Source organism: Lontra canadensis, unplaced genomic scaffold (assembly GCF_010015895.1).
Source record: "Lontra canadensis isolate GAN:19392208 unplaced genomic scaffold, GSC_riverotter_1.0 scaffold50, whole genome shotgun sequence".
NCBI lineage: Eukaryota > Metazoa > Chordata > Mammalia > Carnivora > Mustelidae > Lontra > Lontra canadensis.
This window is the reverse complement of record NW_022631044.1, coordinates 12815794-12834012: the sequence shown is the minus strand read 5'-3', so window position 1 is coordinate 12834012 and position 18219 is coordinate 12815794.

Below are 18219 nucleotides of genomic sequence, written 5' to 3'. Positions count from 1 at the left end.
TATGAGGATGTGAGGAACTCAGAGGCATACTTTCTGAGACACAGAACAAGGCGGAGACTCTTATGTTTATTCTCTTCTTGTATTTCTTTTCTTTTCCTTTTTGTGATTGATGTTGTGATTGTACAGGAGTATCTCCTTATCCCTGAACTTCTTGCCTGCAGATATCTTCAGAGTGATAGTTTGGTAACATGGATAGAAACAAAACTTCAATGAGATTAAAAAGTATAAAACAAAATTTTCAAATTTGTCCTGATTTTTTTTTAAGATTGTGTATTAAATATTTATACCCTTCCTTGCCTTCCTGAGGATTCTGTCTCAGGTGCATTTTTACATGGAACCTATTTCCATTGTTGTTTCTGTCTCTAGCTTCAACGTTTTGCTCAGTATATGACACATAATAGATGTTCAGTAAATATTAAATTGAAATGAATTAGAAATCTACAATTTCTAAAGATTCTAGTGGTAGTTAGAGCCAAATCCTGGGTGGGCTAAATTACTTCATATGTGGGTGACAAGGTGTCATTGATATCATTGATAAAGTACCTTCATAACTTAGTTAATTAACCTCTACCATATGGTGTTTTAGGGTGAATACTAGTACCTATTTTCCCAACCCCCTTTTCTTAATAGGTGAAGACACTGAGGATCAGAGAACTGAGAGTTTAAGGTCACATGCTTACTGAATACATAGCAAACTTGGGAATAGACCACAGATTTTCTGTCTCCAAGCTCAAGGCCCTTTCCTTTCTCCCATGCTGCCTTCTGTAAAAAAGGACTATGTCCCCAAATGAGGGAGAATGTGGGGAGGTAGGTTTTCATTTCCACTCTTACTCACTGGTGGGAGAAGAAATTGGAAGACAATCAGTAATATGGATAAAAAACCTAAAGGATGTGTGGGTCCTAGGACCCTTTGGTTCCCTTTCTAGGAATAGGTTCTAAGGAAGTAATCAGATGATGAGTTATTTAATTACAGCCAACTTCTGCTGGCTGCTCAGGATGAGCCAGGCACCATGCTCAGTGCTTTACATAGATATTTTTTCGCTTAAGGCTCAGAACAGTCCGACGAGGTATGTTCTTACAGTTACTCTCCCCTGAAACAGATGGTGAAACAAGGCACGGGAGGATTTTATAAAATATGTCCAAGCGTCCATGTTGCATGGCTATTTAGGATTTGGACCCACGTCTGAACCTAGAGCTCTTCCTCTCCAATGATCTGCGATCTGCTCATTGCTCAGTCACTGTAGTGACGTTAAAGCAGAGAAGCTCAGAAGCAATATAAAAGCTTGGCAATAGGGAATTAGTTTAGGGGAAAAAAATCCTACAGACTCTACAAATGATGCTTTAGATGTATATAATGGATATTGAAAGATGATTACAATAAAATTGAAATCTATAAAATACTATTATCACACTTTGTAAGCATATGTCCGTGGAAAAATACCTAGAGGGATTATAGCTCAATTTTTTCTTTTTCTTCATCTGTATTTTCTATTTTTATTGCAATGACATGCCTAATTGTGTAATGTTTTTTAGCTAAGTATATAATTGGGGAGTAGTTTAGAACTTTTGAAGCATTTAGATAGCATCAACAAATTTTCAAGAGGTATGTCCCAAACAAAGAATGAGTTTCCCTTTCAGAGGAATATTTTTGTCTCCTATTCCTCCTGGATAGGACCTTCTGGTTTCCTACTCACTGGCCCTGCAATGGGCCTTTGAGCTCCACAGGGCTTCAGGGAGGAGTAGGCTCATCATGGGATGAGGCTTAGAATGTTCCCTGTTCCTCACACAGTAGAACCTGTATGGGAGTCACCCCCTCTTCCTTTTTTTGAGGGAGGGAGCATGGCCTTTGGAAAGGAAATATGACAACCAGATGCTGGGTAGCTTTGCAGAAGGTTGAGTTCAAACAGCTTGAGATGCAGCAGGATAGCGGAAAGGAAGCTAAGAGTCTAAGCTCTGAGAAATGAGGAGAAAGAAAAAATAATGCCCTTGTCCTGAGGGGTGGAGAGTTCCTTATTGTCTTCATCTGGTTCCCTTGGTGGGTAAAGCAAAAAGCCCAGCAGAGGCTCAGGACAACAGTGGTAAGGCAGGACTGAACTTTCTGGGTTGGAGTCAACCATGTACATGCTTTTCTTTGGGACTTGCTTCAAATACCCATGCACGTGCCATGGATGAATCTCCACCACAATTTTTTTTTTTTTTTTAATATCAGTTTGGGACTGATGGGATGGGATGGGATCTGTTCAGGTTCTTGGACACTTGCAGGGGCAAGTGGGGGGAGGGGGCTCAACAAAGAGATACCAGGTTCCTCGTACTTCTCTTCATTCATTTGAGATTTGAGGCATTCCATTAAATCTCATTTGAAAAAAAAGTTCCAGAGCTAAAATATCATCTACAAAAGTTCAGAGTGTTTTGGGGATGAGACACATGACGTGTTAAGTTCTTTTATATGGTAGTATTAAAGATAAAGGGTGCTGCCCGGAGAATGCAGGCCAGAATGAGACAGCTGGGCATGGTAAGGACCAAAAAGCTGTGTACTGAAAGAAGGGGCAAAGGGGGAGACAAAGGAACACACCTCATTTTCACACCTTTTATCCTTAACTGGTTATGTGTTTGCAATTGAGAAACGTCTAGAAATGTTGCCAAATAATTTACTGGCCAAATAGATTCTGAAGTTTTGAAGGATTAAATTTTCTCAGGGAATATCAGTCATTTTAAACTAACTGTTGTTAAACTAACTATTATAGCTGCCAAAAAATTACACATAAAATCATCATAAATTCCAGGGAGAGAGAGAGTGTGTGTCTGTGTCTGTGTCTGTGTCTGGTGCGTGTGTCTCTGTGTGTGTCTGTGTGTCTGTGTAATTTTTTAGTATTCCTAGAATTTAGTTGTGATTTTCCAATTTCCTCTTAACTCACATTTCCAGTCTGAGACAGTAGAATTCAGCTCCTCAATTAAATTTGGCAATTCTGTCCAACAATTCTTTGCCGTCCAGTAAGAGGTAGTTTAGCATAAAAGTTACAAGGTTGAGCTCTGGAACCAGACCCACTGAATGTGAAGCCATTCTGCCATTAACTAGCTATGTGACCTCAGTCAAGGTTCCTCAAGTCCCCATGCCCAAGTTTCCTCATCTGTAAAACAGGGGTGATGACAGTAGCTCCCTGAAGGGATCTTTTTTGAGGTCAACATGAATTGAAACCTGTGAAGTACTTACAACCATGCCTGGCACATAGAAATTTCCATAAATGTTAGGTGTCATTGTGATTATCAGTATTCTTCAACACTTACTAAATACCAAGCATTGGGAGAGATGAAAAAGATGTATCTCTCCTTTTCAAAAATCTTAAATCTTATATTGCTATTTTTCCTTATTTCCTGTATTATATTAGGCATATTACTGCTGTTACCACTATCAGAATTTCTGAGTTTCAAAGTTGTATTATTGAAAAAAATTATGGAGTTCTCCTTATGGATTTTTTTTTAATTCCCTAGGAGAGATAGTTACCTCCTTCCTAAGTAAGTCAAGACCTGGCAATTCATTGCCTTGAAGGTGAAGCAGCCCCTACCTAGATAACCACAGTGGGATTGCGGTGAAATCCTTTGAGTATAGTAAAGGCCCTATGCTCCCCTCTTGGTAAATGAAATCATTGATCTGCTTTTCAAACTAACTTATCTAGGGGCTATCTATATCAGCATTCAGATCAAGATAGGTACGGGTGCACAGCTAAATGTACGTACACAGTGTAGGCACACGCTTACAAAATCCCCCACACAGCTGGGACCTCACATTCAAATCTGAATGGTTTTTATTGAATTCATGTATTCTTTCCTGAAACCAAGAAAGACCATGGAATCTTTGCATTTTTTTTCCTTTTCAATTTGTGTTAATATAGACATGAGCTTTTATTGGGAAAAGTAGAAAGCAATGTGTATGAAACTTGGACTATATCCAACTGAAAAAAAAAATGAGTTCAGATGCTTTCTGTGTTGGTTTTCGCCTCACATGCAGATTGTGCTATTTGGTGAGAGAAATAATTAGTCATTTACAGGTTCATTACATAGTATGGTTAAACCTGACCTTTTCTTCCCTTTGGCTGGCTGGTGAGGGACCTTTCTCAGTAGGTCCAGCTGGCTAATATGGCCCTTATATGTACAAACCTATGTAGTACAGTCTGTTTCTTCCAACTCTAATGCCACTCTCTTTGTGATCCCGATTTTACATATGGCAAGGAAGAGCCTACATGTCATTCATTTTTCAATTCTTTGTAGAAGATTTCTAAATGGGACGTCCATCCTCCATTCCACCTCCTACAACAAAAACGGCACATTGTTATTTAAAGCAAAAGCTTTATAGATTAGTTGTTGAATGCGATATTCATCTCATGAATAACTAATAACATAAAATAAAGAACAATGAAAATGCAAATTACCTGCACATATACAGTGGCAGTTAGCAGTACAAATAGCCCTCCTGAGTTTGGGCAAGGTAGGCAAAAGCCAGTCAAATTTCTGATCGTACCTAGTCCTTTGAGTTGCTGAGACAATATCAGAATTCATCTCTTTTAGGACTCATTATTGAGGCATGAAAAAAGAGATTGAAATCTGGTAGAATTTCAATTCTTTCGTTAGCATTATTAATAAACAAGAATTGGCAGGAGCTAAACTGATTGGCACATACATCTGGAATAACAGAAATAAATAAAGTTTCAGAATGGGAGGAAGGTTTCCTGCTAGAAGGATTTGGGTAGAAAATAGCACATGTATGAGGACAGCTTCAAATCTAACCAAACCTCAAATAAATCTAAGTAGCACATTTAAGATGGAAGAGAGGGGCAGGTGGGTGCCTCTCTCCATGGAAGACATTCCTTGCTCTTATTTTGGGGGAGAGTACACAAAGAATGGTAAGGAAATGGAAGTGGAGAATAGGTTCCTACACCTATGAAAAACCAGCCTTAGGAGACTCGCCAGGGAAAGATTTTATTGTTCTAAGTATCAAACTGATCCCAGGCACTATTTTCTGGAATGGCTCTTAAGAAGACATTAATGGTAAAGGATATTCGGCCTTTGAAAGATTTATACCAATACACGGAGCCAAGATTTTATTTTATGTGTACACATTGAAGTAGCCTATCACTTGATAAAGAACCCACACCTACCAGAAACACTGAAATTTTCTTTCCCTTGCTCACCTGCTGCTTTTATCCAGTTTATGTCCTTATCATGTACACTCTACATCTGGAAAATGTATTCAGAGTAAGTTGATGCAAAAAGGCTGGATTTTATTTTTTTGACAGTTTGAAATCAGAAGAGGACTCTTTGCCTTGGATTTTGGTGGCAGGTTGCCCTGTATCAGTCTTGGTAAGGATCTATCATAACAGTCATGCAATGAGATGTGAGCAAGGACAGGTGAACAACTTCGGATCTGCCTTTTTGTAAGACGTTAAATTACATTTGATTCTTTTCTTTCCCTGTTGTAAGAGACAGATGAAAGCCAAAGTTTCAAGAGGACCATTTAAAAGCAACAGGCCCCACAGATGGCTGACCCAGATAACTGATAGTTTGACATTACAGCCCTACTCTGTGTGGTGAGCTCTGACAACCCTGAGCCCCTGGCTGCCCGCCACCAACTGCCAGCCTCAACTGTGTTTCCTGTGACCACTTCAAAGTCATTGTTAGCTTAATAGAGGACCTTCCCACCCTCCACATCCACAGACCAGACTCCTGTTATTTCCTTCTGAATCAAATCTTGAGAGATTCACTATATTCAGAAAACGTGTAGCCCTCATGAGACTCCTATCGTGACTCCTCCATGGCTTCCGCCAGTTCTCTTCAACCATTTGTACTCAAGTCTCCTTTATGACATAGGCGAGTTAGACTCTTAATTCATGCCTGGTCAGCCCACAGCAGGCAAGCGTGTCTTAAAAGGTTTTTTTTTTTTTTTTTTTTTAATGCAGGGACATTTTATATTGTACTCCATAAAGTGTATGTGTTTTAATTTATTAAAGTGCTTAACAACCATCCCCTGCTGCCCTGACTGTTGAATTTTAGAGAAAAACTGATATTCACATGTCGTGCCCAAACCAGCAGTATCTATGGTATCTGGAACTTATTAGAAATTCGGCTTATTAGGCGGCCTCTTACTCAGTTTGGGGTTGGGGCCTAACTCTCGGATTTTGAACACGCTCTGTAGGTGATTCAGACACATGACAAAAGTTTGAGAGCCATAAATCAAAATACTGTGCTAGGTTAACCTTGGGGCTTTGAGCATTTCCTGAAGTGGTACTCTCAGGTACATCATTCATAAATTGGAGAAGCATAAGATAGTTTTTCAGAGTATAAATTCTCCAGATTCTTTTTAAAGGTATGTTTACACGTGGGAAATACCTACTTGGATGTACCTAAAGTTCAATGAATTGGCCATTCCACAGATATTTACTGAGCACTTACTGTGCTGACATTCTTTTGTGCATTGGAGGTACGACAGTGGACAAATCCATCACGGAATTTATGTTCCACTGAGGGAAATAGCCAGTAAGCAGGTGTAGTATGATATCCTGGGGCAAAATGGGGTATAGAGAAAGATAAAGTAGAATTTAGGGATCGAGAGTGTCTGAGTTGGGACTTTTTAGATAGGATAATCAGGAAGGACTCTCTTGTGAGGCAGCTTTTGAGCAGAGATCTCAATGAAGTAAGAGAAAAGCTTATGTGACTATCTGGGGGTAGGTGTTTGTAGGCAGAGTGGGGGTACCATTGTCACGTTCTTCAACTTAGAATACGTAAACTAAACCTTAGAATACGTAAACCTGGAGTATTTCTTGTGTTCTCTGTCTGGGCTGTAAGTCACTGATTCCTTCCCTTTCCCAGACCGATTCCATGCTAAAGCTCTCTTTTATTAGGAAAAATGGTGTAACTTTTCTGGTATATATTTCTGGTATATATTCTACCTGGTCATTATTACTAAGTATGTCTCTGGCCAAGGGACAGTCATTAAATAATCAAAGGCAGCAACTATAACTCCCTACTTTCTCTCTCATCTCCCAAAACAAAATCTCAGAGTGCAATTTATAATGTTTCTTTCTTTTTTTAAAGATTTATTTTATTTTATTTTTTAAGGACTTACTTATTTTAGAGAGAGAGAGCAAGAGAGAGAGAGAACAACTGGGGGAAGGGCAAAGGGAGAAAATATCCAAGTAGACTCACTAAGTGTGTGCAGGACTCGATCCCATGAGCCATGAGATCAGTACCTGAGCCGAAACCAAGAGTTGGACACTCAACTGACTGAGTCACTCAGGTGCCCCAAGATTTATTTATTTGAAATAGAGAGAGAAACAGAGAAAGAGAGAGACAGAGAGGGGAAATGGGGGGAAGGGGCAGAGGGAGAGAGTGAATCTCAAGCAGACTCCTTGCTTAGCGCTGAGCCCAACAGGGCACTCCGCACAACCCTGAGATCATTACCTGAGTTGAAATCAAGAGTCGGATGCTTAACTGAATGAGATGCCCAGATGCCCCACACTTTACAGTGTTTCTACTCATGGATAACTTTGCAGATACTCTCATTTATGTATGTAGTGAAGAAAATCACTCACAAACCTTTGTACTTTACTAATGGTAGAATACATTACTTTTGACCTTACAAGTATTCTAGACACAGCAGTATATCAAGACAAGGTAGCAAATCCTGGGTTGAAAGTACCATGATAGAGGTCAAGTTGATACATTCAGTCCCTATTTGTGGCAGTGAACTATTACTCCAGAGATTCATAGCCCTTCCTAGGGTGAGTCTTTTTAAATAAATGTCATTAGTTGCAGGGGGCAGGGGGCAGGGAAGTACAAACCATTTTGACCAAATGAAAATCATGCCTTTTAATAAATGCACTGTTGACATCAGATGAAGATGGAAATCATACAGTCTTGTTTGTTGCAAGATGTAAAGGAGGCTGTGATTGAGATTGAAGAAAAAAGATCATTGCTCTTTCCTTAATTCATAGCCTTTTTTTAAAAAAATGAAAATGTTCAATGGAAGTACTATTCATCAGTAGTTTACTACCCTGAAGAGTTCCCAAAGGGTTTTTCCTCTTCATCGTGTTGGAAATATACAGGGGAAATTCACAGGAGGGGTTCACTGAACAGCAGTAGTGGTAGGACAGCCTGGGATTTACCTGCCTTTGAAGGTTAAACACAAATGTCCATCGTCCATGAGACCCACTGTGTTACCAAAGTGTAAAGACAGCCATAAGTGCAGTCTTGTAATTCCCACTTATATTTCTAATGATTTCTAGAAAAAGAGCAAAAAGGGAGTCACAATTGTACTCTATTTCACTTGAGACAGAAAAGGCATTCTCACCGAGATCTGTGGCCTGATTCACTTTCTTCTCTTTCCCTTTTTCATTCATGTGCTTCCCTTCTCACTGCTTTACTTTCCCTGCCTTTTGTTTCTCTGATTTATCACTGGATCTCTTATCCTCCCGTCCTTTGATACAATATGAAGTTTGAAACCTCCAACAGTCGTTTCTGTCAAAGAAAGCATATAACCTCCACGCTGGAATGTCTTTGGAGCTGTGTGAATAAATGTGTTGAGAAGGAGGAGATGCTTGCCAGGTAATTCTTGCAGACAGAACTGCAATCCAATTCTGGATCTGCAGTTGAACCATCTACAGAGATAAACATCAGAAACAAATTTGTATTTATGGGGCAAATTGTCCTTTGCCCTCAACCCAACATTAAATTTGAAAAATTTCCAAGCTTTATTACATGTAGAATTGGTTTTTAATGCTTCAAGGTGTGCGTAGGTGAGTGAGAATGTCATGACGCTCTTGCATCCATTGGTGACCCAATTTTCTACAAAGTCACTTTGCGTGTAGAAAAAAAGAATCATGATGAAGGAATGAAATAGTTAGTGTCATGAAAATATTTAAAATAATCTAGCAAGTCTCAAAATTTGGGAGAGATTTGAGGCCAAGAAAGACTCTATCAAAAAGACTTTAAACACTATCTCCAATTTTTCTCTATCTTGGTAATAAGGACATAACATTTGTCAGTCTAAAATGATTTTCCTTGTTTATGGGATTCTGGGAGCCAGGGATGCAAGACTGTTTTTTTTTTTTTCTGGTTTTCCTTCAGTTGAAATTCAGCCAACGGGTTCAGGTGGAGGGCATCTGAAGTGTTCTGAGGAAGCAGCAGCGTGGAAATCTCTGATTGCACCAGCAACGGACTTTTCCACAGACACAGAAGTAGAAAATTAGAATTCCTCTCTACTCCACCCCACACTCTTATGGGATCTAAGGAATTCTGCTCCACTTTGTACGCAGACCCAGGATAGTTCATGCTGGTGCCAAATTGGACACAAGGGGGCACCGAAGTGCCACAGATTTTGCCCTGGGACCTTTCTCTTGTGCAAATTCCCATCCACAGAGGAGGCCAGGAAACTCTGGCCCTTCAGGTGCATTCTTCTTCCCAGGCTTACTCAGTAGAGGCATTACCATGGTGGTTAGAATCATAAAACATTGCCTACAGTTTGTGTTTGCCTTAGTATCCATCTTGGTGCCAGTTTGGAAGTATTCCACCATGGTAGTTGAAGCACCACATTAAACTTTTTTTCCCCCTTTAACTAATTCAATACTGCATGATGGGTTTTGTTTTTTGTTTTTTGTTCTTTTTAAGAGAAAGTGCTAAAAAATCCATTTGAAAGGAAACTCTCTCCATTTAAAAAATGATATTCACTTCTAACAATACGTTTCAAATATTGGTGACCTGAATATATTCTTAACAAGAAAATTATTTTTCTTTGTAATCCATCCATTTGCCAAAGGAGACAGTCATTTGTTGATTTATTTCCCATCTTTTGTTTTTCTTCTTTACCTAAAAAGTGAAAAATTGGCAGGATTCTTGCCACAACATGAAAAACCATGGGATAATTCATGGAGCAACAATGAAGTTACATGTTAGTTTCTCTCACTTAAAAGAAGATGGGGAATTTGACTATTGATTTCAAATTTTCTCTGTCTGGGCAGGAGAGCTTGCATTTTATTAAATGCAGTCAATTTGTGGTGAAATATTCTTTTTATTTTTCAAGATAGATTGCTGATTTACTTTAGAATGGTGGGAAAATAAGTCTGTACCTGCTGAGTGCTGAAGAGAAGCGTTTATTTGCTTTATTGATTTGGTCCATTTTTGTGAGATGTTTTCTGTGTGTCTTTCGTTTGGCTACAAAATGTGCCCACAAATGGTCCTGGCTGCTGTACTACTTTAGTGTCCTGGAGAATAGCTCCAAAAAGGAGAGTTTGGAATTTGCAGATGGTTCTTTTGTTGGAGAAACCTTTTGTCTGGGGAGCTCTGTCCCTTAGATATGGAAAGGGATGACTGCAACCTCTATACTTTCGGTGCTCTTGATTGGTTAAGTTCTCTTACAGTTTGACAATACGAATGAAATGGACGTTTGGGCTTCCAAACTAGCACCCTCAATTCACTGTTAAGCAGGAAACCTTTTCGATCGTGGGTACTGACATCAATGCGGGGGATATTAAGCTTTCAGAAATGATCCTTCTGGTTTTGACTTCTTATTTTCTATAAGGGGGTAAAAGCTTCCTCTTTCAAAACAAAATGACAGTACTGCTTCCAATTGAGAAATTATTCATTTATTTAAAAGACAATGTCTTAAAAGATCATTCAGGTATGCTAAGCAGGAATAATGCCCAATCCATAGTGATAAGTGGAAAAGTGTAATGTATGTGTTATCTACAATATGTAAAATACATATATGTTTAGGAAGGGAAAGACCTGGAATAAATCTTATAGATTGTTTTGTAGGAATTGGGATAGCAAGTGACTTTTTAAAAATTTTGATTCTGTTGATTTTATAATATTGCTTATGGGGAAAATGAGCATTGGATACTTTTGTAAAAGGTAATTCCTTTAGGTGCCTGGGTGCATCATTTTCTGGCTTTCTGAATTAAAATCTTTTGAGTGTTGATTTTTTTTTTCAAGTGATACCTAATTCAAAGAGTGAGATTTTTAGACCTACCCTAGAAAGGTGAAACACAACTTTTGCTGAAACTTAAATTATATATGCTATCCTTCCAATTTTGACAAAAAATTCAGGGTCCATTGGCACTTTTGATTTCTTGGATAATCAGGTGGAGGAAATAAACTTGATAATTTCTAAATTATACTAAAAATAGTTTACTCAACTATAATATAATATAAAAAATAATATAGTTTAAGCTATTTAGTAAAATTCTATTAACCGAATTACCTGTTGCTGTGAAATATATATACTTCAAAAACCCTATGCTTATATGTCAGTATTAAAAAACCATATACATGCATATATATGCATATATATATTTAAAAATAAAAAGAAATTATATATGTAGTTTCTTAGGAGAAAGTAGTTTTATTATACAATTAGTTCATATACATATGAGGTCAGTTAACTCTCTTCAGCTTTTAGTCATGCATAGAAGGATAGCTAAAGATAGCATATCCAACCCACTTCATTTCCTATGTGTGCCTAAAGGCACTGATGCTGGATTTTGGCAGAGAAAATAAATTCAAATATAAGAGGATGTAGGCATGTTGATTTCCAGACCAGAGGAAAAAGTTAAAGAAGTAACTTTGTTTTGGATAGAGGTGGGTGGGAAGGACGCTCTCTTTGAAGTAATGTTGGGAGCTTAAATCATTTTCTAGGAGCCTTTCCAAATTTAATTATTTTTGTGCTCAGTGTTTCAAATTTCAAATATTTCCAGTTATCTAGGTTTTAATGCAGGCATATGGGTCCCCCAATTTCCTGCAACTTACAACAGTATTTGTTTTGGGGGAAGGAAGTTTCCAAGGTGGGATTAATTTCTGTGGTGGTTGTGGTTGTTTTCACTGTGCAGTTTCTAGGAAGGGTTTATGTGAGCAACCCAGGGAATTTTGCTTACCATTGGCTAAATACTAAATACCATTGGCAATACTTTTGGGTGACAGAGTAGGAAGTGGTTAAAAAAAAAAGATATAAGAAAGTCACCTTGGAACAAAAGCTTTGCCAATTTGTCAGTTCTTGTATTGGAAAGAAGAAAAAAGAAAAAAAAGAAAGAAAGAAAGAAAGAAAGAAAGAAAGAAAGAAAGAAAGAAAGAAAGAAAGAAAGAAAGAAAGAAAAGGAAGGAAGAAAAAAGAAAGAGAAAGAAAAAGATTAAATCATCCCAGTTTCCAAGAGCAATACATCTTCATTTCCATCACTGTATTTCATCCTGGAAGAGCAATTTGTCCATCTCCATTATGTTTCTTATTTATATTCACGTATGGATAAGTATTTCTTTACATTTAGCTGTCTCTTATTATATACCAAAGGCATAATATACTTTTCCAGTCTTGCTGCATTGATGTTAGTTTGGGAAATCCCCATGTCTTAATAAAAAGTGTAACTAGTATAGGATTTTTGTTCCCATTTAATTTAATTTTTCCTGATATATCTTATCATGGATGTTATTTTATGGTCATGTTGTCTTCTGTTTGTGATCCCTTTCTCTTTCAGATTCATAAGAAACAGGTTAAAAATGTTAGTAAAACATTTTGTTTTGTGTTTATATGGTTTTATAAGCAAACATTTCTTTCGAATTAACTCATTTTAGCTACCTAGAAAACTATTACCCAGAGGTTTTTTGTTTGTTTGTTTAAGTAAATAACTCAGCATCACTTCTATTTTTTTTCTTGTTTAAAAGTTGTGTTTTTTTTGTTGGGGGGGCACCTGGGTGGTCAGTCAGTTAAGCATCTGCCTCAGCTCAGGTCATGATCCCAGGGTCCTGGAATCAAGCCCTGCATCGGGCTCCTTGCTCAGTGGAGAGCCTGCTTCTCCCTCTTCCTCTGCCTGCCACTCTACATACTTGTGCTCTCTATCTCTCTGTCAAATAAATAAATAAAATCTTAAAAAAAAAAGTTTTTTTGTTTCGTTTTGTTTTTTAATGAGAATTCTCACTGATGAGGGAATAGTGAGTCCCCTTTCCCAAATACGCAAACTTTTGAAAAGGGGAAATGAATGATTGACTGAAGTTTTCACTTCTATTCAGATGTCTTGGCATTCTGCTGCCAGAGCTTGTGTGTGTGTGTGTGTGTGTGTGTGTGTGCGCGCGCACACGCACGTGCGCACCTGTGCATATGAGTATCTGTCTGTCTACAGGCCTGTGTAGCAACCCTCCAGTCTTAGATAGAAATTGGTGAGGCTGATTCTGGGGTAGTGAGTGAGTGGGCATGTATGGCTTCCACTAGTCACCATGATATGTTGTTTGCTTTACAGGTACAGGTGTGTTGGGATGGAACATAGGGCTATAAGGTATAGATAGCACCTGGCTACAAGTTCAAATGGCCAGTAAAAAAAATGGCTGTTCCTCAGAGACTGTCCCTGTGGTCTCATAGCAGATCTGACTTTATTCCATGCTTCTTAGAAAAGGGACTCAATTTGTGTCAATTCAAGAAATTATTCTTCATATCTCTTCCAAAGAAATGTGTTGTGTAGTATTCCTGGATATATTTCTATTTGGCCTGCAGCACTGACTGCCTTTAAGTGGTAAGGAAAAGTGAACCCTACACAAAGAAGTTAGTAAACCAAAGGTATTTGACCTGTAGTATAAATGTGTTATTAAAATTTATTTTTTATATGGTGAGCCATAACTAATTTCAGAAATTGATTTTATTACCCAGAATCAGCAATGTCTGTCTGCAGTTCACTGCTACATGGACACATTCTCTTTTAAATACATTTTCCCCATAATACTGAGAATATTATCTGATGTCTACATGTGAGTAACATACTCCAAATCCCATCCGTTGATCTTCCTTTCAAATATCCCGGTGTCCTCCTTGTTTCCCATTTTTTACTGTTCAGGCCCTCCACAGAACATGATTGTCCCAGCAGACCTTTTATCCAAGGACTGTTGATCACAGCCCAAGAGCTGTCATCCTATTTGCATTCTGTGGATGCATCATTATTCACAACATTTGATGTCCATAAAAACACATTAAAACTATTTCCTTGAGCAAAAATAATCAGCTCTCTGCTGTACATATCATTTGTATACTCAAATTGTAAAATGTAAATTGATATATAAGAAAATGGCCCATTAACTTTTTCATTAATGACAATAATACATTTTGTACACCAGCAGCAGGAGGATCTTGCCTTTACTTTGGCAACCTGAAGGGTAAATGGGGCCCTCCTTCTTTTTCCTTTTTAATTTCACAAAAATGATGGATGTCACAAACAATCAGAGATTCTTTCACATATTCTTATTTGTCTTAAAATATGGAACTTTTGATTTGTTATAAAATTGAAACCTCCCTGATATAACAGGTTAAGTGATTTTCTTTTTAAGAAAAAGAAAAAGAAATTGCTTGCTGTTTCAATTTGCCCAAGAAGACAAGTTTTTACCATGGATAACATATTATCTTAAAATGTTTATTGTCTTTACGGTGCTTAGTTATATGCCTCCATGTTACATTTAAAATATTACCAAGAACTTAAAATATTAAACAAGGGCATCTTTTGTGGCCAGATGCACAATCAATTTGAAAATACTTTTTGTTATGGAATGTGGAGATTTTTGTTAAATTGTATTAGGATTTACTTGGATTACTTTTTGTTAGAATTTAGTGCATGCTCTTTATATAAGTGAATGTTGAATTAATCATCTGTGTTTTTTTAGGTATTAATAATAGTCATATTCTTCCAGGTGTTAACTCCTATAGTGCCTATATGACTCATTATCAAGCTGCAGTGTTTGATTAAAACATAGATTAATAATTTGTCTATCACGGATACATCATGCACTATCAGATAAAGAGCATCTGATATTAACTGAGAAATAAAATCTGCCTTCAGTAAATTGCATAGAAAAATTACACAGTACATTTAAATTACCATTTGCTTAGCAACATGCCCTTGTAGCCATTCCAGTGGGGCTATAAAATGATCGATTTACTTTAATTTTCTACTGAATCCTGAAAAAAAAATGGCTATCAGTAACCTATCCCTTCATCATAGCATGCTGATTCACTCTGTGTATTAAATTTACTGGCAAGGAGCAAGACGTTAACAAAAAGTAACAGATAATGTGAACATTTCATGCATAATCTGTAATATGAGATATGTATTAATAGGGAAATTATGATGCATTCAATTATTCTGAAATGCCTTCCAGAGATGTTTTGATTTGGCTGCGCTCTGATAGTAGCGGCACAGCGGGGAGCATCTCAAGTGATGAATAACCTAATCTCCTAATCTCAAAATGGGCACTATTCACAGCTAGCCTGGGAGAGGCTGGTGGAAGAAACCACACTTCACAGCCACAGCCACTAAGAAAAATACAACAAAAGCAACAACTCAAACAACAACAAAACAACCAGCAGCCAAGTCTGCCTCCCTGCCACCCAGCCTCTTAAAAATAAAGAAATGCACATCTCTAATGAAAGCTGTTTTGTCCCTTGTGATGGCACAAGGCTAGATTCTAATCTGAGAGGCACCTTCCACTCTTCTCAGCGAAACTTACAAGACAAAAGGCTATAAAAATGATTGCACTTGCATTAGTGCTTTAGGACTCCGGTAGTTATGAGACATTATGTATGCACAAGAACCCTTACTAATTTGCCACGTTTCATGCACACCTGGAATGATTTGCCCCACGTATACATTTTTTTTCCTTTTCCTTAATTTCCGAAGGAAACCTATCACAACAGGAAACTGATCATTTTGTATCATGAGCCCATGTTCTGTAAAGCTGCCTGGGTGTAATTAAGCGTCTACGTTTACTTCTTCGTGTGGGGAACAATGGTCTGGCTCCTTGGAGAGGTCAAGCAGGATTTATTTTATTGTGTACGGAGTCGGAGCAATGGGGGAAGCTGTCAAGATAGTAACTGGTCATTGCTTTGCATTTATGTGGCCTTCTCTGTGTAAGAACAGGTCTGCATTTCCCTCCCTCCCCCGCTTTGATTTAGTTCCTTTTTTTCCACAGGATCATTGCTACAAAACTATTAGTTAATACCCTGCTGTAAGGAAAATAAGTCCTGAGGAAAATATGCTATGCATGTATGCCTTCCCCACCCCCAAATTACTTGATTGCAGCAGGCTCACTTTTTGATTAATGCAATTTTGCATAAGGTAATATTACACGAGTGTATTACTTTTCAGTAATTATTCAATGGAGTTAATATGGCAGACTTCTTGAAGAAAAATTAGAACCGTGGCGTCTCATTTCTCTAAATCCCCAGCACTGTTCAGTAGGGTAACAATAATAATTATGTATAAATAAATAAATTTCTTTTATCAATGTTCACTTGGGCTGGAAATAATGGGCAGCCTCATCCCCAATCAGAACACTAACGGTTATACTTTTTAATTAGCAGCGTTCCGAGGGGCAGAAATGATTTTATGTGCAGTTTTGTTAGGCTGCAGTTTGGGAGAGTGGCACAGTGATTTGTTAGAACAAGGATCTTTGCAGTTTAATCATCGTGGGAGATTATGTGTGCTCTTTTGCTTTCGCTTTTCCCTGTACCTTTGGGTTTGAGCCACTCCAGAACGGAGGACAGCAAGGCGTGTGGACTCCCTTTCCTCAAGCAATTTTCTCTCTTCTAGGTCTGGTTTCACGTGAGCATCATTTTAAACTCCAGCAAGATGTGGTTCTGTTTAACTAGTCCTTGCTTACAGAGGTCCCATGCCTACTATTACATTTCCTTACCATGATACATACTTTGCAGTGCATTTTTCTCACTAATCATGGTTTAGCAAACAAGGAAGGAGAGGGCCCCGTTTTATGAAACTTTCTGATGAGTGATGTTCAGTTTATTTCAGTCTTTAGTATACTAGAATGTACAATTGCTCTGAAGATAAATAAAAGATTCAGCCGGGTGCCACTGGAGAGCAGAGCAGCATGTCTTTGGCATTGCCTGAGACTTATCTGATTTGGATTTGTATACCTCATGGGGAATGGCAAAATATTGGAACAGACGGCTTGATATTTCCGAAGAATATAGTGGGCTTTATTAGCACCAGTTTCACTCCCTGACTGACGGCTTTTTCAAATTTTTTATCTTATTAATCCGTGCTACTGTATGTAAATGTTATTCCTCTCTGCATAAGGGAGGCAACCAGCGATTTGTAATAAATGCTTATGAGTGCCTGAGGCTGCACTTAAACTTTAAAACATCTATTATTAAGTTGCAAAAAAACACTGTAATGGCCAATAGTGACCTCATAGGAATTTTAAACTGTGGTCTGCTCTTCTGCATTAAAAACAAAAAAATTGCCTCAAGTTAGAATTATGAGCAATGCTATTTTAACAGCTGCATTTTGATTATTAAAGTGTGTTTTACAACTGAATTACAATGCTTTTATGGACTCTAGGTATAAGATTTAAAAAGGTCATTAAACATAGTCGGGTTTTGTCACAGTAGGTGTCATTGTATACAATGGACACTATACAATCTATTTTATGTCACCGCACTTCGGATTTGAAATAGCATGCAGGAGCATTTTAGTTTGTTTAACCATGTAGATTACTATAGATCTCTGAAGGATTTTTGACAGTTTGCAGTCTGAGATGACTACTTTCATTATTATTTTATTAATTTGACAAGAAGCCCTACAGATTTTCTGTGTATCACTGATCCATTTGTCCCAGAAATAATTAAAAATGCCAGCCTGGAGCAACAGACAACAGATACACTTCTGGCAAATCAATGTTCAAAAATGCATTGCTTGTACTGTAGCCAACTCTTTAGTCCTGAAACATTTCTACATTTTCTCAGGCTGATCGTGTATGGGCTCATTGACAATAGGTATTGACCCATGGTGTAGGTTTTCCAAATGCAGGACCTTTAAATTGATTTACCCATTATGTCATATGCTGGGTACTATATGTAATGTTTACATCTCTTGCTACACAAATACAGGGTGAAGTTGCTTTTCCCAGGGCTGTCTCTGCCGTACGCAGCTCAGCAAGGCGGTAAATGTAAACTTGAGTTTGCCTTGCCTGTGCCCTGCCTGTTAGCCACTAGCATGTAAATCTTTAATTTTCTTTCCATTAATTTGGCATGGTGTTATGCTTGTGACTGGCTAGAGTCTGTGCCATCCGTGGAACTGATTTCTGGATGCCTGATTGTTGATGAGGACACGGGGATGGAAGTGTGATAAGGAGTATAGAATCCTCAAAATATTTGACAAAATGTCACAAAGGATTGTATTTGCATGTAGT